This window comes from Helianthus annuus, chromosome 15 (assembly GCF_002127325.2).
Source record: "Helianthus annuus cultivar XRQ/B chromosome 15, HanXRQr2.0-SUNRISE, whole genome shotgun sequence".
In the NCBI taxonomy this organism is placed as follows: Eukaryota; Viridiplantae; Streptophyta; class Magnoliopsida; order Asterales; family Asteraceae; genus Helianthus; species Helianthus annuus.
This window is the reverse complement of record NC_035447.2, coordinates 40,612,081-40,635,993: the sequence shown is the minus strand read 5'-3', so window position 1 is coordinate 40,635,993 and position 23,913 is coordinate 40,612,081. Positions and strand designations below refer to the sequence as shown.

The 23,913-nt window shown below is 38.6% G+C and overlaps 1 long non-coding RNA gene across 1 annotated transcript; it reads left to right on the top strand.

The window, feature by feature from the left end:
• Positions 1 to 20,853: 20,853 nt before the first annotated feature.
• On the top strand, positions 20,854 to 22,277 carry LOC110911498. Its single transcript, XR_002576988.2, has 2 exons — positions 20,854 to 21,000; positions 21,988 to 22,277. It is a non-coding gene; the product is annotated as an uncharacterized LOC110911498 (long non-coding RNA).
• Positions 22,278 to 23,913: the final 1,636 nt, after the last annotated feature.

The window sequence follows — 23,913 nt, the reverse complement described above, 5'->3', positions numbered from 1 at the left end:
CTCTACAAAGACTTACCTTTTAGTCCTTACATGGACACCTATCTTGTATTAGTCCCTGCGTGGACTTGTCACTTATTTTTAAACCTCTATGGAGGTATGTACTATTTGAAAGACCCGTTTAGGGCAATATGTAATTGTATTTGAGATTTTGGAATGTATGTTATGAGTTTTGTTTTAATATGTATAAAATAAATCAAAACCATTCCTTTTATATTGATCTGCCTAAATAAAGAATCTTAAAAGGTGAAACCTAGCTTGGTGTCTTGTAAGATCCAGTCAAGATGGTACGACCTAATTGAAAAGATTCTGATTCCCTGTTAACCTCTGTATGCATGTTAACCATCATGGCAGATGTGATTCGTTAAAATCACGCACGTCATTCTTATACAATAATCCTTTAAGGATTTCAAAACCCAACTAAATGATTTATAAATCGTGGGTTAAATCACCAATGAAGGTGATCAATATTATTAAAACATCCATTAGTGATGTAGAGCCTACGGGCCAATATTATTAAAACATCCATTAGTGATGTAGTGCCTACGGGCCAGTATCATAAAAACATCCATTAGTGATGTAGTGCCTACGGGCCAGTATTATAAAAACATCCATTAGTGATGTAGTGCCTACGGGCCAGTATTATAAAAACATCCATTAGTGATGTAGTGCCTACGGGCCAACCATATTAAAACATCCATTAGAGATGTAGTGCCTACGGGCCAACCATATTAAAACATCCATTAGAGGTGTGGTGCCTATGGGCCGAAATAATTGTCTTATAAAGACAAAAGGCAGTGGTAGTCTATGACTCTCTGTCAGAAAGAGATAAAATAACTACGGTTCAAATCTCTATGCCTTTGATTCTCTGAAATCTCGGCTAAAATTATAAAACATCCTCGTGATTAGGCTTTATGCCGCCAATACTATTTATATAGCTGAAATAGGATATATTCAAATCCTAATATGTAATGAAGTAATAAGTTAACCAATTATGGTCTCTGTACCATGGTTGACAAATTGTCATAAAAGACAATTATATAATAATCTCCTGAATAAAATTTTGTTATCTTCTGTAACAGATTCAAGTTACAATGGCGGATCCCAACGGAGAGAATAGCCATACTAATGAAGATGACTACGACAATACGCTAGTACAATTGACAGGCGCACAACTGAAGGCTCTGATTGACAATGCTGTTCAGGCAGCTCTTGATCGTCAATATACTGAGTCCCAAGGCAGAACCGTGTCAAAACCACCCTCTAAACCAAAGACACACTCCAAACCACCCTCTGAACCCAAGAAAGATGACGACAAACACTCGTCCACTGAGAACAGCGTTCATCGCGATAGAGAATATACTGATGCATCAAATGCTAAGGGTTGCACCTACAAATACTTTGTATCTTGTAAGCCTCGGGAATTTACAGGGGAGAAAGGTGCTGTTGATTGTATCCCCTGGCTAGATGAAATGGACACTATAGTGGACATCAGCGGGTGTGCAGCGAGGGATGTGGTGAAGTATGTGTCATAGTCATTCAAGGGCGAGGCCCTGGCGTGGTGGAGGGCGTTGGTGCAGGCATCTGGTAAGTCTGCTTTGTACAAAATGACATGGGAGGAATTTATTGCTCTCATTAAGGAAAACTACTGCCCTCAGCATGAGGTTGAGAAGATCGAGGCTGACTTTGTGTCACTGGTAATGACGAACCTGGACTGCCAGGCATATTTGACGAGCTTCAATACGATGTCTCGCCTAGTCCCATACCTTGTGACACCAGAGCCCCGAAGAATCGCCCGTTTTATTGGGGGCTTGGAGCCCGCAATAAAGGCAAGTGTAAAGGCCTCTCGGCCGACGACCTTCAGGTCAGTTACTGACCTCTCCTTGTCTCTCACCTTAGACGCTGTCCGTCTGAGGACACTAAGGAACAAGGAGGCTGAGAAAAGAAAACGTGAGGATGATACCTCACGAAGATCAGGGAAGAAGCACCGTGGAAGCGGTGAAGGCAAAAGAGGGTCGGAGGCAAAGAAGGATGGGCAAACTGGTGAAAGGCCCAACTGCAAGATCTGCAAGAAACCCCACTCTGGGAAATGTAGATTTGCATCAAACTCACAGTCGCAATCAAAGACTCCTTCCTGTGGACTATGCAAGTCCAAGGATCATAAGACTGTGGAGTGCAAGAAAATCAAGGATGCAACCTGCTATGGTTGTAATGAAAAAGGGCACATCAAGAGTAACTGCCCTAAGTATGCCAAGAAGGCGGAAGAAACAAAGAAATCAAATGCGAGAGTTTTTCGCATGGATGCAAAGGAAGCGGTCCAGAACGACAACGTGCTTACAGGTACTTTTCTCGTAAATAATATATTTGCAAGAGTGCTATTCGATTCTGGCGCCGATAAATCCTTTGTAGACCAGAAATTTTGCCAACTACTAAATATGCCTATCAAAACCCTTGATATGAAATATGAGGTAGAGTTAGCAGACGGCTCGATAGAAACCGTCTCTACTGTTCTAGAAGGATGTGAAATGTCCATTAAGAACCATTCTTTTCCTTTATCTCTACTTCCCTTCAAACTAGCGGGTTTCGACATAGTCCTAGGCATGGACTGGTTATCCCGTAATCAGGCCCAAATCATTTGCGGCAAGAGGCATATAATGCTAAAGACTCCGAGTGGTGAATCGCTTACCATTCGAGGAGATACGCAGTACGGATTGCCCGAAGACGTATCTATGCTCAAAGCTTCAAGGTGTTTGAACAGAGGTTGCGTAATTTACATGGCTCAGGTAATAATAGAAGAACCTAAGCCGAAGATCGAAGAACTTCCTGTCATTTCTGAATACCCCGAGGTTTTTCCTGAAGAACTACCTGGTTTGCCACCAGATAGACAAGTGGAGTTCAGAATAGACATCATTCCTGGAGCAGCTCCGATAGCAAGAGCACCTTACAGGCTAGCTCCAACGGAAATGAAAGAACTGAGGACCCAGTTGGATGAACTGCTGGCAAAAGGTTTTATCAGACCTAGTTCATCGCCCTGGGGAGCACCAGTCCTATTTGTAAAGAAGAAGGACGGATCAATGCGGTTGTGCATCGACTACCGAGAGCTAAATAAAGTTACCATAAAGAACAGATATCCTTTTCCGAGGATCGATGATCTGTTCGATCAGCTACAAGGAGCGAGCTACTTCTCAAAGATCGACTTAAGGTCGGGTTATCATCAGCTACGGGTCAGAGATGAAGATGTACACAAGACTGCATTTAGGACTCGCTATGGTCATTACGAGTTCCTAGTGATGCCTTTTGGGCTCACAAATGCACCGGCTGCGTTCATGGATCTCATGAATCGCGTCTGCAAGCCGTATTTGGACAAATTTGTCATAGTCTTCATCGACGATATCCTTATATATTCCAAGTACCAAGCAGACCACGAGAAGCACCTCCGTTGCATTCTCGAATTACTACAGCGTGAGAAACTCTACGCCAAATTCTCGAAATGTGAATTCTGGCTACGAGAGGTTCAGTTTTTAGGACACGTTGTGAGCGAGCGTGGTATCCAAGTGGATCCCGCTAAGGTAGAGGCGGTCATGAACTGGCAAGAGCCAAAGACGCCTACCGAAATTCGTAGTTTCCTGGGGTTAGCAGGATACTACCGGAGATTTATTGAAATTTTTTTGAGGATTGCTGCGCCCTTGACTTCCTTGACCAAGAAGAAAGAAAAGTACATCTGGGGCCCAAAGCAGCAAGAGTCCTTCGAAATACTGAAGCAAAAGCTAAGCAATGCACCTGTGCTGACATTACCGGAAGGTACAGAGGAATTCGTGGTTTACTGCGATGCATCACACACGGGCATGGGATGTGTGCTTATGCAGAAGGGCAAGGTGATTGCCTATGCTTCAAGGCAATTAAAGGTGCACGAAAAGAATTACACCACCCATGATTTGGAGTTGGGTGCCGTTGTATTTGCACTGAAGTTGTGGAGGCACTACCTTTATGGTATTAAATTTGTGATTTATTCTGATCACAAAAGCCTCCAGCACCTGTTCAACCAGAAGGAGTTGAACATGAGGCAGCGCCGCTGGATGGAGACCCTGAATGACTATGATTGCGAGATCAGGTACCATCCCGGCAAGGCGAATGTAGTCGCCGATGCCTTGAGCAGAAAGGAAAGGGTAAAACCTATTCGAATCAATGCCAAGAGCATTGAGGTCAAGAACAATTTAATTGAAAGGATTTTAGCTGCACAGCGAGAGGCTGTGTTGGAAGCTAATTACCCTAATGAAAAGCTGGGAATAACTGAGGAGCAGTTGACTCTTAGCAAGGATGGAATTCTTAGGCTGAACGGACGTATATGGGTTCCAATTTATGGAGGACTACGAGATGTTATCCTCCAGGAAGCCCATAGTTCCAAATACTCAGTCCATCCTGGTGCTGACAAGATGTACCAAGACTTAAAGGCAAATTATTGGTGGATAGGCTTGAAAAAGTCTGTAGCCGCCCATGTAGCAAAGTGCTTGACTTGTGCTCAAGTCAAAGCCGAGCACCAAAAGCCGTCTGGCTTGCTACAACAGCCTGAACTTCCCGAGTGGAAGTGGGAATGCGTAACTATGGACTTCATAACCAAGTTACCCAAAACCAGGAAAGGAAACGATACAATATGGGTCATAGTCGATAGGCTGACTAAATCAGCTCATTTTCTACCCATTAAGGAGACGTATAGCTCCGATATGTTAGCCCAACTTTATGTTGATAAGATTGTAGCCTTACACGGCATACCTGTGTCTATTATCTCCGACAGGGATACTAGATACACATCTCACTTCTGGAAGAGTTTCCAGCAATCTTTGGGCACGCGTTTGAACTTTAGTACGGCTTACCATCCACAGACGGACGGTCAAAGTGAGCGTACTATCCAAACGCTAGAAGACATGCTTCGTGCATGTGCGATCGATTTAGGCGGTAACTGGGATAAGAACCTACCCCTGATCGAATTCTCCTACAATAATAGCTACCACACCAGCATAAAGGCTGCGCCTTTCGAGGCATTATACGGTAGGAAATGTAGATCGCCTGTTTGTTGGGCGGAAGTAGGAGAGGTCCAATTATCAGGACCAGAGATTGTTTTCCAGACAACGGACAAGATTGTCCGGATACGGGAACGTCTCAAGGCTGCCCGCGATAGGCAGAAAAGCTACGCTGATCCAAAACGTAAGGATCTTCACTTCGAAGTAGGTGAAAAAGTATTGCTTAAAGTATCACCCTGGAAGGGGGTGATGCATTTCGGCAAGAAAGGCAAACTGAGTCCGAGATACATAGGACCTTTTGAGGTCATTGAACGGGTCGGATCAGTTGCCTATAAGTTGAACTTGCCTGAAGAGCTCAATGGAATTCACAATGTGTTCCACATCTGCAATCTCAAAAAGTGCTTCGCCGATGAATCATTGGTGATTCCACACACAGATGTGCATATAGATGAGAGCTTAAAATTTATAGAAAAACCTTTGTCGATTGAAGATCGACAGGTGAAGAAGCTTCGCAGAAAGCACGTACCGATTGTAAAAGTCAAATGGGATGCTCGTAGAGGTCCTGAATATACGTGGGAAGTCGAAGCTACAATGAAAGAAAAGTACCCCTATTTATTTGAGTAAATCTCGGGTCGAGATTTATTTTTAAGGGGGTGAGGATGTAACACCTCGAATTTTTGTGTCCAATAATGTGTTAACACGTGTCATTTGTTTACACGTGGCATTGATATTAAATAAAGGACCAATTTTGACAAACCTTGAAAGTATATCAATTCGAGGGTTATAAATGTCAACAAGGGTAAATATACTGTATAATAACCCTAAATAAATGCTTGTACCTTCAAACGAATAAATCATAAATCATACGGAAGCGAAACGCGGAAGAAAGTGAGAGATTACGAACTACAGGGGTTAACTGTGTCAACATGTTTAATTATACCTCTGAGTGACCCTTAACGTTCCCACAGCTTCGTAACAGTATTATACGCTCACTAGAATATACTGTATAAATTCCGCGAAGTTCCGTCTTAAAACGAGAGAGTTATACTCGAATTCGTATGAGAAGGGTTAAAAGCGTCAATAATGAAAGTTAAGGCTTTCTGAATAATTAATAAACTAACCGGGGACTTTATAATGCGGGTAAATAACACGAGGCCCCTATCGGTAAATAACCGAGGGCCAAACCGCAAAGTTACCCCTTCAAAACCGAAAGGTCAGGTAAATCATTACGAAAGATTTCGTTATTAATTACCAGGATTTCGTAATCATTTCAAAAGATTTAAGATTTCTGGAATTTCAACCTCTCGCGACCCGCGTGAAGGTTGGACTTACGTTGAGGCGGGCCGCGAGCCTCCTAAAATACGCGTCTGATTTCTTAAACTCAGGCGACCCGCGTTAAAGTGCATGGGAACTCCCATGCGGGTCGCGTAAAGTGCCCAGATGCAGAAAGTTGGTGTTTTCTTGACTTTTGAGCATTATGAACGATCAATCTCCAATAAATAAGGCATGGGCGCCCCCTACTCGACCCATAGCCCTCAGGGACACCTACCCATCATCTCTGGACTGTTGTGAGTGTTTGTAATGATCATAGATGCTTGGCATTGGCTATAAATAGCCACATTATGCACATAACATTCACAACACCAAAAACACACATCTCTGGTCATTGCAAGAGCTCTCAAGTCCTCTTCTCTGCTCTATAATCAGCTCTCAACTTCTGTAAGTTGCCTAGATCATTTATAATTCAGTTTATGCTTAGTAAATAGCTAGAACACAAACCGTCGTAAATACGGTTTGACTTTAAATTAAATCCATGATGGTTCTGTCTTGTGACGAATCAAAGGTGGTTATAAGTTGGTATCAATGAGGGTAATAAACCCCTAAAAGGGTTCCCCCTGATCACCACTCTAACTATGTCAAATATCGAGTCAAACGTGCGGTTAAAAAGTCAACAGAAAGCTATTTTAGCGATTTATGCATAATCTGTAATGTATATGTTATGAAACCTGTTTTGACACTTATAAAACATGATATTAAGTATATAAGCTTGTTTGCGCTCGTTTGAATCGATCATTTGCTATATTGACCCGGTTCGGAGCCGAATGTCGCAAAAGTTTGACTTTTGCTTTGACTTCAGTTCTGACCCGTTTTAGTGAGGTATAGATATACCTTAGGACTCTCTTAGGACCAGGTCACATGTTGGTATAAACCTCTGTGATCGGTTCATGAGTTATCCGAGTCTTTTGCGCATTTCCGTCATTCGCCTAAAAGTTGACCGTAACGGCCTTTTGAAATTAAAACGAGTATTTCGGACACGTGAACGGACCAGAACCTTGCTTATTAAATTATAAGCATGTCCTTAAAGTTTCACGTCAATCCGAGGTCTAGAATGAGAGTTATGCTAAATGGCGCATTTAAAGTTAACTTTAGTAATTAACGGCGCAATTAGCATGACGACCATCTAAACCAAGATTTCGTCACCAAAACTTTTACCCACTGTATTAAAATAATATTTTGGGAATTTTAGAGATTTTTAATAATTTTTACCTCGCTCATAACCTGCGGTTATGGCTACGGTTCGGTAAATACCGAATATGCCCTTTTCGGCCAAAACATGAGTTCTACAAGGTCTTTTGACCCGATTCCAGTTGCTACTGATTTTAAATAATAAATAAAGTATTTTAAGCTTTATAAGCTGTTGGGGAAACTCAGATTTCCTGTAGAACTCGAAAAGCTCTTTAAAAGTCTTAAAATGACCGAAAAGCCCCTACGGGGCATAATATTAACTTAAACTCGTTACGGGCGTCACGGAAGGTATCCTACTGATACCACAAACCATTTAAGGCATATTGACTTAGGAAATAAGCGTACGACTCTCATGGTTGACCGTTTCGCCTATTGCGCGCACGGTTCGGCTTATGAAACTAGTTTTCATAAATTAGCCGATACGGGTCAAATTATATTATTTGAACCCCAAAATCCAGAGTGTGAACCATAAACCCGAATAAAACAAGTCTCTGAATTTGTTGGGTCAGAATCACATTCCATTCTCGGTTTTCGCCTTTTCGCGCGATTAAACCATATCTATATATATCGGAACCAACCGGTCTAGGCTACGGCCATTATAACGACTCGTTAGGATTCTAAGAGGTTGATTAAAACCTTCGTTCCAGATTAGGAGCCCCAGTAAAAGCTATCGGTGATTTAATCCAATTAAGGAAATATACTTGCAAAGGTAAATACTTTAACTTATTTCCCCTATATGGGCTTGGGTTACGGTATATTAATACCGCTTGATTGAGCATTATATTCTTCCATCGCTTAGGTGGTTAATTAAATAATATGATCGGCTCATTTAAACAGTTTTGTTGCTTATAAGCCTTTGGGGGGTTTAATGACCGTTGTCCCGGATATCCTTGGCATCATTTTACGAAATGGCCACGACCATCGACATCCCGGTGTAGGCGTACACCCGGTATAAAGTGTCGACATTAAATTAAAAAGACGTAGCCGTTGGTTTTTATACTACGGTTTTACGCAATGTGGTGTGTCTATAAATCTTTAACCCGACACGACCCGGGCTACTGAACGCATAAAAGAACATGTAAAACGTTCACAAGATTTTATTATAATTTTCCCAAGTTATAAAAGAGTTTATGCCTTGTGCATTCAAATCAATTTTAATAAACATTTTCAACTGTGTCAGTTGAATGTATTTACCAGTGTAAACTGACGTATTTTCCCCAAAAAGATTAAGTGCAGGTGCTAGACGAAATTGACTGGTATTAGCTGCTTAAGCATCACGAATAGTCTCGCAAACTCGATGCCGTATCTGAAGGAACAATATTTATTTATTTTGATCCGCTGTGGATGTATTCAACTTCTGTAATATATTTGATATTACAACCAGAGGTTGAAGTTTATATATTTATCTTAAGCTTCCGCTGTGCATTATATAATTGTGTGGTTTGACTATATTGTTGCCAACATCGTCACGATAATCCCCCACCGGGCCCACCGGTGAGACACGTGGAAAACGGGGTGTGACATTTTGATAAGTAACGTATGTAACACCCAAAAGTGCTAAACGCAAAAAGGGATCGAGTATACTCACAGCTGGTTGATGGATTGAAGGGAGCGCTTGAGAGCAGGTTTAGCCTGAACAGTTTGATAGCATAACGATGAATACTCGAATAATGGAAACAAGTGTAAGGGGGTCGAACAGCCTGGTCGATCGAACGGCAGGTTCGATCGAGTGGGTTGTTCGTTCGGCTGGACAATCCGCTCGGACAACCTGCTCGATCGGCCGGCAGGCTCGATCGGTTGGACTGTTCGAGTGGGTTGTTTCTTCCTTTGAGTAGGATGTGTTTGTGTATGATGGTTTGAACTTTTGAAGTTTTCGTTGTAGCATTTGAGAACACTGAAGTGTTCTTACCTTTCAGGTCGATCGATCGAACGGTCTGTTCGATCGGTCGGCTTATCCGATCGGTTAGGAACTTCAGTAGTAGTCCTCATCAGGTTGTCACTCGATCGAGCAGCATATCCGATCGAACAGCCTGTTCGTTCTGATAGCATGTTCGATCGGGTGGCACCCCAATGCGTCGAACGAGTTAAAAATCAATTACGTGTTAAAGCATAGTATCTCATGATCCGAGGAGTAATGTTACCAAACAGCTCGTTCGATCGAACATCACCTCGTTCAATACCATACTTCATGAATTTGTAAAAGTGTGGGGTCACATGCTAGTCGATCGGCTGGCCTGGTCGGTCGGCTGACAAGTCCGATCGGTTGGGCTGTTCGTTCGAACAGCCTAACCGTTCGATCAGCATCCTGACCTGGTCGGCCTGTTCGTCTAACACTTGACCGTTCTGATTATTTGATGTTATATCGAGGTAGTTTGACAACGAATTGAACCATGACACTTTAGTTCTTACTTGTTTCTCCTGCTCGGACAGGAATTACCCAAGTCCGGTCGGTGAACCTCGTAGATAGAACCCGAATCTTGAATCACACAACCATTAGAATGATTAGTGAGTTGGCTCAAGCTCCGTTTCTACCGGTGTGAAGGCATTGAGTGTAAAAGAGTTGAAAGAAAGTTGGAAATCCCCCTTTCAATCCTTTACATCATGTAAATGTTTGGATCTCTGATAGATCTTGACTTGTTTATGTGGAAATCGGTTAGATCCGAGCTATTCATGGTGGATTAAGGCCAAAACATGATGTTCTTGAAGAACACCATGATGACATCATCCTAGAATGCTTAGATCTTGATGATTTCACGATTAGAAATCAAGATTTGAAAGATAGAAAGGTGTAGGAGCATGTTTTGATTAGGAAAGTACAAGATTTAGGTTGGAAACTTACCGAAATCGGAAGAAATCTGAGGAAAAGGGAGGAGCACGAGCTGGTCGGTCAGAACTTTCCAAAAGTGGTAAAGAGTGACAATGACAGCCCTATTTATAGGCTCCAAAAGAGGAAAGGGCTGGCCGATCGGCCAGGCTTCCCGATCGGACAGCCTGCTCGATCGGACAGTCCGTCCGATCGGCTGGGCTGTTCGATCGGCTGACAGCCTGATCGGTCAACAGCCTGGTTCGAGTGTTCGGTGCGACGATTTTTTAATATTTCGATTTCGATTGAAGACGAGATGAGCACGATAGAGTTTCCTGTTCAAATTACTTTCAGTCCCAACCACTATATCTAACATATAATCATCTATGCTTTACCCTATCCTTACGTTACCATTCGTCGTAGTTCGATTTCGATTGTATTCGATTTGAGTTTCGAGTTTCGATTGATTCGATTGAGTAACACACCAAACATGAATTAAACACGCACATAATACAAATAAAATTGAAAATCGACTAATACCAATTTGACCCGAACCGAAAATATACCCAACCCGACCCGAACCCAAGTACCTAGGTATTTAGATCGGTTCCAATTTTTCATATAAAATCGGGTCGGGTCGGGTCGGTTCTCGGTTCTTTTCAAGGTGAAACCCGACTTGGACCTATGGACCAGAACCAACCCTATATTTAGGTTAGTGAATCGGTTCTGTATTTTATGTTTGATCGGTTCTCGGGTCGGGTCGGGTAATGGTTGGGTAGGGTCGGGTTTTTTCCTTTTGCTCACCCCTATGTGTGGGGGAAATCCTCAACAAATTGTAAATTTTTATGACCGACATTATTGCATTTCTATTGCCAGGGGAATTCCTTTCTTTGCAGTTGCTGAATGAGGACATTTGCTTCAAATTTTTTAGTCTCTTGAAAATCTTGGACATTCGTAGTTTGTGTTACGGTTTTGTTGATAGAAATTATATCTATATGTAGCAGTTACTTTGGAACAAATTTCTACAATGTGTCGAATCATCACCTTGGCGGAAAATTTAATATACTCGAGAACGCTTCATATCTCTTCAATTCGTGTTGCTTTAGTGTGGGGAGGTTTTTCATATTGTCGATGCTCTTTTTTTTTCTTCTGAACCATATTATTCCTTTTTTTTTTCTTTTTGATACTTATATTGTTACCTTCATTATATACTTTAATGATATATTAAGTGTAATTTTTTTGAACAGGGTCTATATACTGGATTGCTTAGACAAGCTACATACAAAACTACCAGACATGGTATAATTGATGAACATAGTGTTTTACATGTTACAGTAGGATTAATCTAACTTGCTTAATAGGATTCTCACAAACAAGGCATTTGAGGCCAATGACAAAGAACCCCTTCATTTATAAGATTTAATTACAAAGTTTGAGTTATATTTTTAAAATATTCAACCCGTGTATTACACGAGTATCTAACCTATCTCTAATAAAGCAAACCATTGGGAGACACATGTCACCCTATGGTTGATGCCAAATAATCAGCCACATAAGCATATATGTGGCATATCACAAATGAGAGGACATGTGGCATAGCTCTAAGATGCGGATTGATTTTCATTTATTGGCATCTGGCTTTCAATTGCCAAAATCATTGGTGAGGAAAACGTGTCTTTGCTTGATTTTATCGTTTAATAATAAATTTATTTGAGATTTTTTTTATTGTGGCTACAGGTGAAGTGTCACACCCCAACCGATTGCGGAATCATCGGGGCGTGGCACTGAGCGAAACAGATTGTCCAGAAGTTTCCATAACAACTATCTATATAATTCAGTTAAAGATACGTCCCATACCGTATCCCGAATAAACAAATACCTTATTACGGATAACATCCAAACAAGTAATTCCATTCCGAAAACTCAGATTTAATTTAATACAAAACATAAATATTGTTTGAATGCTCCTAAAGACCTAGCCTGACAAGATCTACAGACAACTATGCTCTAGTTGCTCTTTCCTGACAGACAACTATTTGTTGGGGGCCTCAAGAGCTTTATTATAGCCTCGCTTTCCTAGTAAGCAAACATCTTAAACACCTGTCACATACGTTAAAATACAGTCAATACATAAATGTAAAGGTGAGCATACAAGTTTGATATAGCATATAGAGTTCGAATAGTTTACGCATAACCAGCACGTACACAGAGGAAAACGAAGCATGTTAATTATCGACATGGACCTATCGATACCAATGACTGCTGGTTGACCGTCCGAGACGGTTCGCAATACATGATTACCACCGTAATCCATGCAAGTAATTGTCCTTAACAACCCCCGTGTGAACGGGTGCTGAGTCCAAACTATAGTACTACGTCGTTAAGGCAGGTAGACAGCATTCCACGTGTAAACACAATCAACAAGCATTCATTTAGTCACGTAATACATGCGAATCGGTTAGCGTTCAAATAATTGAGTAGTGTGTTCGATAGTGATTTTGATAAGTAACGTATGTAACACCCAAAAGTGCTAAAAGCAAAAAGGGGATCGAATATACTCACAGCGATTGGTTGATGGATTGAAGGGAGCGCTTGAGAGTAGGTTTAGCCTGAACAGTTCGATAGCATAACGATGAATACTCAAATAATGGAAACAAGTGTAAGGGGGTCGAACAGCCTGGTCGATCGAACGGCAGGTTCGATCGAGTGGGTTGTTCGTTCGGCTGGACAATCCGCTCGGACAGCCTGCTCGATCGGCCGGCAGGCTCGATCGGTTGGACTGTTCGAGTGGGTTGTTTCTTCCTTTGAGTAGGATGTGTTTTTGTATGATGGTTTGAACTTTTGAAGTTTTCGTTGTAGCATTTGAGAACACTGAAGTGTTCTTACCTTTCAGGTCGATCGATCGAACGGTCTGTTCGATCGGTCGGCTTATCCGATCGGTTAGGAACTTCAGTAGTAGTCCTCATCAGGTTGTCACTCGATCGAGCAGCATATCCGATCGAACAGCCTGTTTGTTCTGATAGCATGTTCGATCGGGTGGCACCCCAATGCGTCGAACGAGTTGAAAATCGATTACGTGTTGAATCATAGTATCTCATGATCCAAGGAGTAATGTTACCAAACAGCTCGTTCGATCGAACATCACCTCGTTCAATACCATACTTCATGAATTTGTAAAAGTGTGGGGTCACATGCTAGTCGATCGGCTGGCCTGGTCGATCGGCTGACAAGTCCGATCGGTTGGGCTGTTCATTCGAACAGCCTAACCGTTCGATCAGCATCCTGACCTGGTCGGCCTGTTCGTCTAACACTTGACCGTTCTGATTATTTGACGTTATATCGAGGTAGTTTGACAACGAATTGAACCATGACACTTTAGTTCTTACTTGTTTCTTCTGCTCGGACTGGAATCACCCAAGTCCGGCCGGTGAACGGTTCGGAACGTCGGTTTAACGTTTAATCCGAAGTCGGTGAACCTCGTAGATAGAACCCGAATCTTGAATCACACAACCATTAGAATGATTAGTGAGTTGGCTCAAGCTCCGTTTCTACCGGTGTGAAGGCATTGAGTGTAAAAGAGTTGAAAGAAAGTTGGAAATCCTCCTTTCAATCCTTTACATCATGTAAATGTTTGGATCTCTGATAGATCTTGACTTGTTTATGTGGAAATCGGTTAGATCCGAGCTATTCATGGTGGATTGAGCCCAAAACATGATGTTCTTGAAGAACACCATGATGACATCATCCTAGAATGCTTAGATCTTGATGATTTCACGGTTAGAAATCAAGATTTGAAAGATAGAAAGGTGTAGGAGCATGTTTTGATTAGGAAAGTACAAGATTTAGGTTGGAAACTTACCGAAATCGGAAGAAATCTGAGGAAAAGGGAGGAGCACGAGCTGGTCGGTCAGAACTTTCCAAAAGTGGTAAAGAGTGACAATGACAGCCCTATTTATAGGCTCCAACAGAGGAATGGGTTGGCCGATCGGCCAGGCTTCCCGATCGGACAGCCTGCTCGATCGGCTGGGCTGTTCGATCGGCTGACAGCCTGATCGGTCAACAGCCTGGTTCGAGTGTTCAGTGCGACGATTTTTTAATATTTCGATTTCGATTGAAGACGAGACGAGCACGATAGAGTTTCCTATTCAAATTACTTTCAGTCCCAACCACTATATCTAACATACAATCATCTATGCTTTACCCTATCCTTACGTTACCATTCGTCGTAGTTCGATTTCGATTGTATTCGATTTGAGTTTCGAGTTTCGATTGATTCGATTGAGTAACACACCAAACATGAATTAAACACGCACAGGTAACACATAAGGCACACGCACACGTATATAACAACCAAAGTTCGCATAATTCGAGATTCGAGTTCGATGATAGTTAGATCGGTTTGATTATAGATTAGTTAACTTTATCGCATTGTTACTTCCTACTATTCGCAGTCGTAAGTCGGTTCGCGTAGATAAAACATTCGATTACCTCGGTTCTTCCTGATTACAACACTTACTCGACATAATACAAATAAAACTGAAAATCGACTATCTATAGTCAAAGAAAGTCAAAGTTGACTTGGACTTTGACTTTGACTTTGACATTCGAAAACACGGGGTGTTACATGAAGGCATTGGGAAAACGACTCTAACGGGTATACTGATCGGGAAGTAATTTACGGCGATGGAGAAAATGTGGAAAACACACTCTGCTTTAGGGGATTTTGCTTTTTCCTATTTGTTTTGTTTTGTCCTCATTGAAATTCAGGTAAGACTTTATCGAAATTCAGGTAAGTCTTTTGTTTAATTGTTAGAATATGAGCGGATCAAGCGGGTCAGATAGTAAGCTAAAATGGATACTTTCTACAAGGGTAATGAAGATTCAGATTGAATTAACTTGAAACACTAATTGGTGTAAATAATTTACATTGATCAATTTGAGTATGTTGTCTTTTGTTTATACTTCAAGCTAGGGATGAGCATGGTACCCGTTCGGTACCGAACCGGTACCGGTACCGGAAAACAGAGAAAAGTGGTACTGATACGGTACCGGTATTTACCGGTGTTTTACCCGTAAGTACCGGTACCTTATCGGTATCGGTACCGAAAAGTGGAGAAAATGGGTACCGGTACCGAATATATCGGTTCGGTACCGGTACCCCGGTACCAAATGCTCATCCCTACTTCAAGCTATTTTGGCTACATCATTTAGTTCTGGTTAGTTTTGCATTGCTCAGTTCATGCTTATGGTTAACTTTTTCCCTATTTTCCGTGCTTTGTTCATATGTTCTCTCGCCAATACGCATTTGTTCATTGTTGAGGTTGTTGATGCCAACTGATTTGTAGTTCAGGTATGTTCCAATCACTTATCATTTAATGCGTCGGCTTATCAGATTCAAGGATATGGTAATTATCAAATAGTAGTCATTCATTTCAAGAGTTTGGTGTTTTGTTCAAACAAGTCCGCCTTCTTGACCAGTGACCACACCTTCATTGATGTAATCCAAGAATCTTGAATGAGATATTCTGTTTGAAGCGGCTGCAACTGAGTTCTTGGGTAAGCCGGTTTCTACTCTTGCAATAGGATGTTCAAGTGCAACATTGCCTATGAGGCTAAGACCAACTGTTTTAATAGGTTTTTTTTGGTGAATTTGTTGTCTAAAGTTGATTCTAGACATAGGGTGGTTCTTCTATCTTTTTAAATTAATTTTGTGATTTATGAAGTATAATGAGGGGCAAAAAGGGAAATTACATTTGACATGTTTGGTTTGCTTTGAATATAGGAGTGATTCTAAGTTCAGTTTGGTTTTTAGAGGGAATAAGTTACTCTATTAAATAATGGTCATTCATATTGTTATAAATAAATTTACTCGGAACTAATTGGTGAATGTTTCTAAATGAGAGTTAACTAGACCTATGAAAAACCCCGTAAGAATTACACGAATCAATAATAGTTATTAAAGAGATCCGGGGTTTTAGAAAACTAATAGTTCTATTTTAGAGTTAAATTTACTTGTAGATTGTTACCTTTATGCTTTTAATCAATTATTCAAGCATGAATGTTTGTACTTTGCACGTTATATTTATTTTCTTTGTTAGATATCATGTTGTCTTTTGAAATTCGCCATGGTATCTTCGTTTCATAGCTTTCTTTCTTTTGAGCTAAACTGTTGTGTACAATTGTAACAATTATACCTGGCAAGTTTCGATCTGAATGTGCCAATTTACTTAAAATAATTATTGTATAGTTAGTTAGCCCAAAAATTTGGTGGTTAATTTTTTTTTTATTTTGTTGATACAGTGCCGGAAGTGTGGAGACAAATCACAGCAAAACGAGCGGATGATGGATCTTACAGTTGAAATTGAAGGCAATATTGAGACTTTAGAAGAGGCTCTTGATAATTTGACATGTGCCGAGATAGTGGATGGTGAAAACAAGTATAAATGAAGGTAGATTAGTTCAGAACTTACTTTATTAAATGCTTGATGCACGATAAATGCTATTTTGTATTGATTTTGTTATTATATAATGCCTTTTCAGGTGCACTTTTAGTATCACGTTGGTTACAAATGATAACACATGTTGGTTTTAATAAGTATTGAAAATTCAGCCTTTCACCTATTGGAGTTGTCTTTGTACTTTTGCAGTGAAAATTTGATCCAAAATATAATTTTGGTTTGAAAGTAGTTTTTATATTACAGAGGAATGTCATGGTAAATATAGTTAGTTATCGACTACCCCTGAACAATTTTTTTAACCCGCACTATCCCTCAACTTCTCTTCTAGATTCGTAATACGATTATTATTGTATCTTATTAAGATTTTATTTGTAACTAACTTGCTCTGATTTTGTGAAGCTAAGGGACGATATTCAAGAGTAGGTACATATATTGGTGGTGGGTATCGGACTGCAGGTGGGTTAGGCTGTGAACTTCTCAAATGTAGTCTACAAGGAAGTTTTTTCCGGCATTTGAATAGTTTTCTGTTTTTTTCTTCCATTGTATGTATTTGTACAAAACATTTCATTTCAAAGTAAATAATATAGTTTTGGTTGAAGCCCGCGTATTACGCGGGCATTAACCTAGTTTATTAGATATTTAGATCCTAACAACTTTAAACTGTTTTTTGGAAGCTAAATAGAGTGTTAATTGTGTTGATTGACAGGCACACGAGTTATGAGTTGAACTGTTTAACCCAAAAACGACCATATTTTATTAGTGTAAAACATCAACTGTAACATGCATATATTTAAAATCGTATAACCATGGCATGACCCCGTTTAACTCATTTATCTAAACGAGTCAAGCGAGCTGATGGGTTGGCCGACAAAATTCAAGTTGTAAACGCGTTAAATGAATGGTTGTAAAAACACGAGTTTAATGGATCATAGACGGGTTAGTGAGACACCCTATTTGAAAAGCATGAAAATAGGAATTTCCATAATAATAGTATAATGCCAAAGACGAAATTATCCTTATTGATTCTTAGGAAGTTATACCACATGTCATTAATCTATTGGTTCTTACAGTTTTATATTAATATTGGTTTGTAACTTTGTATATAATCCTACTTTTTTAATACAAATATATATAAAAAAAGTTAACAACTACAAATTATACAAATCTTAAATAACAGAGTAACAAGCTACTAACATACAAAAATATAAGGTTGAAAAACTGTTAGAACAAGCTATCATGAGCTCTAACTTTGGCTGAATGTTTATACATACTGTGGCGTAGAGGAGGTTGTTAGTGGTCCGGGGTGCTCCGGCCCTCGCTGATTTTTCGTTTGTAGTGTTAATTTTATCAAAAATTTCCGATTTTTTTCTGGTAGTGTAAAATATTGGATTTTAAAAACCCGCCCCCACCCACTGATTTGTATTTTGAGAGTCTGTCCACTGATTTTTTTCATTCAATCTCCGCCACTGTTAATAAAATTAACAAGTTCGTGCGAATTACAAGCAAGTTTTCATAGAAGTAATTACGAGCGAGGGAAAAACCATGAGTTATGAAACACTCATTGCCTTGTAGAGTTATTAGTTACGAACTTACGAAAGAAATATCATTGCGTTGTTAGTGGAAGAACAAATATAAGAATGATCGTTTGATTTTTTTGCACTTATTATTTGGATAAAAAAAAAACATATAAAAGCAGTAATATCCGTAATATATTTATCTCATGCTTTATCATTTTTCCTTGATATATTACATAAATAATTAGAGTTAATTGCTCGGATGGTCCGTGTAGTTTCATGTTTTTTCACGTTTAGTCCCCACCTTTTGGAAATAGCAGGTATACTCCCTATGGTTTGTCATTTTGTTACTCGGATAGTCCCATGACATTTACTCCGGGGACTATCCGAGTAACAAAATGACAAACCATAGGGAGCATACCTGCTATTTCCAAACTAACTGACATCTACTCTGGGGACTATCCGAGTAACAAAATAACATACCATAGGGAGCATATCTGCTATTTTCAAAAGATGGGGACTAAACGTGAAAAAACGTGAAACCACAGGGACCATCCGGGCAATTAACTCTAAATAATTGTATTCATCGTTGAAGATCAATAATTAATCACACACAATTTATAATTTATGTTATAAAAGGTGCATTTTTAGACTTTCTGTATACAAATTATATGCTCTAATTAAACATGTGGCTGCTCATTTTTAAACCGTACCGGTCAGACCATTCGATTCACATGCCATAGGGCAGAGGCAATCGATTATTGAACTGATGGATTTGTATTTTTGGAAGATTATCAAAATAGTTAAAGTTGATAATTTAAAAAAAAAAAGTTATTGGATTTTATCACCCTAACTATTGGCTATTAGCCGCTATCACCCCCAACTATCACTTTGACGCCCGCCACCCCTAACTTAACACTTAGTTTGTTCTCTCACCACGTCGGTAACTGATTACTAACTTTTGAGCTTGTCACTATACTTTTTCGGGTATCCAAAGATCCCTAAAACCTTCCTAAGATCCCTATGACACCCTCAAAAGTATAAAAACATGATCAAAAGTTAGTGATCAGTTAACGACGTGGTGACAGAACACACTAAGTGTTAAGTTGGGGGTGACGGGCGTCAAAGTGATAGTTGAGGGTGACAACAGCCAGTAGCCAATAGTTGAGGGGTGATAAAATCTAATAACAAAAAAAAACAATTTAGCCATCCCTAAAAGCGCAGCTATGGCTTAGCAAACATCCAAAGACACGGCATAGTTGGCGCTTTTCTTCAAATGCACGGGTTTTGTTGATGCTTTTCACCAAAAGAACAGGATTAGCCAACGCTTTCTTAGCTAAAAGTGTAAGCTAAAATCCTAGTCGTCTCAACCAGCGAAACTGATGTGACGACTTCTAGTTGAAGAAAATGGATCCGACTACTTTAGTAAAAGCTAAATTTACATGTATATTTTTGATTTTTTATTGTCATTTTCCCTTTTATTTTCCTTGTTGATCTCGTTTTGAAATAATTAATTTAATTTTTTACATAGCCTATTTATATTTATGACGGGGTAACACCCCCTCCCAACGGGTAAGATACTAGAGAATAGGATGAGCGCATTAGATACCGGTACTGGTACTAAAAGTACCACTACCGAAAATCTTTAAAACTGGGTACCGGTATTTAAAGATAAAAATCGATATTTTACCAGTATTGTATCAAACTAAAAGTACCGGTAACGAAAACGTCATGAAGTGGGTACCAGTCTATTTTGACTCGAACTCAATAAATTAGTGGGTACTAGTATTTTAAAACGACTCATTTCAATCTCAATAAATTTAGTATGAACACGTTTTGACAAAACAAAATGATTTTTATTTAAAGTTAACCGGTCTGTTTTGACTCGAACTCATATTGACCTAACACCTAATTTGACCCGACCTACCCGTTTGGTCGTTTTGCTAGACTTTATAGCTTTTAACCTCATTTCTTGGAGCATTCATATCCGTTCTATCAAATTATGTGTGTGGAGATTTTATAATGTAAAGAGTATAAAAAGTGGTTGTGAGTAGAGAAGAGAGAAAATGTTACTGTTCATCTGGGGGGCACTGTTCACCTCTTATAATTTTTTAATATATTTTGAAAGTAGTTGTGAGTGAAGGAGAGAGAAAATGTAATGATAAAGGTATAAAAAATATTATTTAATTGAAAAGGAGAGAAAAAATATAATAATTTTTAATGTAATTTAGGGTGAAAATATAATGAATAGATGTGAATGCTCTTAGTCCACGTATTCGATACAAAACTAATTTTTAAGTTAAAAAAGTAAAATCATATTATATTTAGTGTGAAATTATAATTGGAGAGAGAGAATGAGTGCCATGAATTCACATTTGACTTCGAATCTTTCGTTAATTTATATCAATATGCTGAAAAAAAAGTGCAACTATGATTTTCTTTTTCCTACCAAATGGCAAACACATAATAACTAATTAATTAATATTAATATATTAAAATAAATGAAGAAAATAACAAGTGGTTCATGTTAAAGTTGACTTTTAGACTTATAAAGACCGTTGAATCATTTTGAAGATGGAGGAAGTTCAGTTTTGTCTCCATGGCCTCCATTAATATTAGAAGTGTTTTCATCTTCTTCTTCATTTCAGCAATCTTCTTTTTGCAACTTCTTTTCATTACCGCAGGTTTGTTTTAGTATCGTTTTCTCTCTTACATGGTATCCTGGTTAAAACAATAGTTAAAAGTGTTTATACATTTTTCTTACGGTGATTTACTAAAATTAGGTTTGTATTAAACACCCTATATATATTCGCTTAACTACAATGGCGCTTACAAGTTATGGGTAAAGTTCTTGTACAAATAATCTTAACATACTAAACATACAAATTGAAGAAAACTCAAAAAGACAAGGTGACATTTTTGTAATTATCAATAACTATCAAAGTTACTCTACAAATATACCTAAAAAAACCTAACCACTCCCCCCACCCCCAAAAAAAACCTAAACCCCCCCCCCACCTTGTCTTTTTGGGTTTTCCTTTAATTTGTATGTTTAGTATGTTAAGATTATTTGTATTTGATCTTTTGCCTACAAGTTATATGTATAATATACATACATAAAACACGAGTATTTTGAAAAAAAAAAAAACTCACCACAAGACTACATACACACCATAGGCCTATCGAACGTGTTCAAACAATATTATTTCGACTATGACTTGTGCGCCTAAGGTATGTTGATAAAAAATGATTGAATAACAATGAGAAATTTATATTGTTTCTTTTTTAATTCATGAATTTTGTAGGAGTAATGGATTTTAATAATCCAAAGTATTAGTTGTTGGCCAGCAACGGTCCCAACTTCAAAAATAACCAGTAGTGGTCCCACCTTTTCATATATTGTAAACTAATAGTCTTTTACTAAACCGAAAAGGATAAGGGGACAAAAAGAAATTAAGGTTATGTTAGTAAAGGTCCATTAGTTTACAATATGTAAAAATGTGGGACCACCACTGGTTATTTTTTAAGTTGGAACCGTTGCTGGCCAACGGCTAATAGTTTGGATTATTAAAATCCATTATTCCAATTTTGTATTTAGAGTTTGTTTAAATATGATTGAAGAACATTGAGAAATTTATGTCGTTACGGGTAATGAGTTTGGGGTATTGTAGATGGAAGCGGGGGATTCAGAACCGAACGATATGATCCAAGAACACCACCAACACCACAAGCAAACATGATGTCACCTGAATCGAGTTCGCCACCGCCAATTTACACTTAAGATTATAGTTACTTTATGCCAAAACTCAAACTACCTTCGTAAGACGCTATGTTGTTCAATTCATAATGTTACAATATAATGTTGTTACAATATAATGTTGTGGTAGTAACATTTGACATGGTTGTAAAAAAAGGTTCTTAATGATTATTTTTTTGTGGTTGTTGTGTGTGTATTGTGATCTATTTAAGTTTGTCATTTGTGAGTTGAAATTCTTTCATATAAATGTATTTTGTCGTTTGTCAAAGAGGAAACAATTTATAATTTTTTGTGTATAAACCTCGCTAATCTTTTGTTTCAAGGTCATAAAAATATGATTATATTCATAATTTGGTCGATTACTGTTAAGATGACTATTAATGAACTTATTTGTGTTTGAAACTTTGGATTATTAATATTTGATGTTCTCATGCTATTTGTTACATTTTTTTTCGAATTAAAATGACTATGATGTCTGGGTTTTTTTAAGGTCGGACCAAATAGCTCTGAAGCATTGCTATATAGTTAATTAGTGTTGTAAGATGTTGATGCCTGATATTTAAAGGCTAAATTAACGAGCCATTGTTTTAAAAGTTTTGGCATTCAAAATTGAGTCTCTAAAAACACCTTCAGGTTACTATGTTTAGGTTTTCCCCCTCTAACGACCAAAAACAGACCTAATAATGCTCCATCTCTCCTCCCCTCTCAAATATCCGTTTCTTGTATTTTTCATCAAAAAAAAGCCTCTCTTTCATCTCTACTCCACATCAGTTGTATCTACTTCCTCTCACCTCTACATTAGCTTAAAAACACTCCAAAAATGTGTGTCGGAGATACTTTTATGGAGTTATGGTTGTCACAATAGAGGAACAGAGACCAAACCTCAATTTCTATAATGGTTACAAACATATAAATAAGTTAGTAACTAGATTATACAGTAAGATTACAACAATGTTCTAACCGAACATAAAAGGTTGAATAGAGTCATAGAGAGAAAGAATGCTAACATATAAAGAGCTTTCTACCATAAAATCTTTGTATATTCCTATTTATCCATAAGTTCTTTATATATGTTTGTGTCAACAACTAGAAAGAAAACATCAAAACCCTAATTGAGCTTTAATCATACTATAAGAAATTCTTCCTTGTGATTAAAATATGTCCTTTAGAAGGAAGAAAACTAGAGTAATTGATTATTTATGTGAATGCAGAAGAGGAATTTAGGAGTATCTACACCATGGGACATGGTGCTGTAAACGAACTGAACGTTCAGAGAACAGTTCGTGAACCGTTAGGTGGGAAGTTCGTTTACGTTCGTTCGTTTAATTAATGAACAAACATAAACAAGAAATGCCGTGAACGGACACAAACAAATGTCTCGTTCAATTATGTTCAGTAATGTGTTCATGAACGTTTGTTCGTGTTCGTTTGTTTATGTTGTTAGTTATAGATTGTTTAGCATTTATTTATTTTATCTAAACTTTTTAAATTCTTTAATTCTTATTTATCTCATTACACATTGTTTAGCATTTATTTATTTTATGGGATATTGGATTTAAATAACCCCAACTTTCATCAATTGACCGATAACACTCCCAACTTTCGATTTGTACACCAACACTCCCAACTTTCAACTTATTGGCCGATAACACTCCATAACTAACAGAACTCTAACCTTGTTAGTTTTTACTGATGTGGCATCTAATGTGGCCATTTTTGCTGACGTGGCAATTGACGTGGCGGTTGATGTGACACTTTTTATGACGTGCAAGTGATGTGGCATTTTTTTGGAATATTGGATTTTAATAATCACAACTATTCGTCGTTGACCGCCAACAGT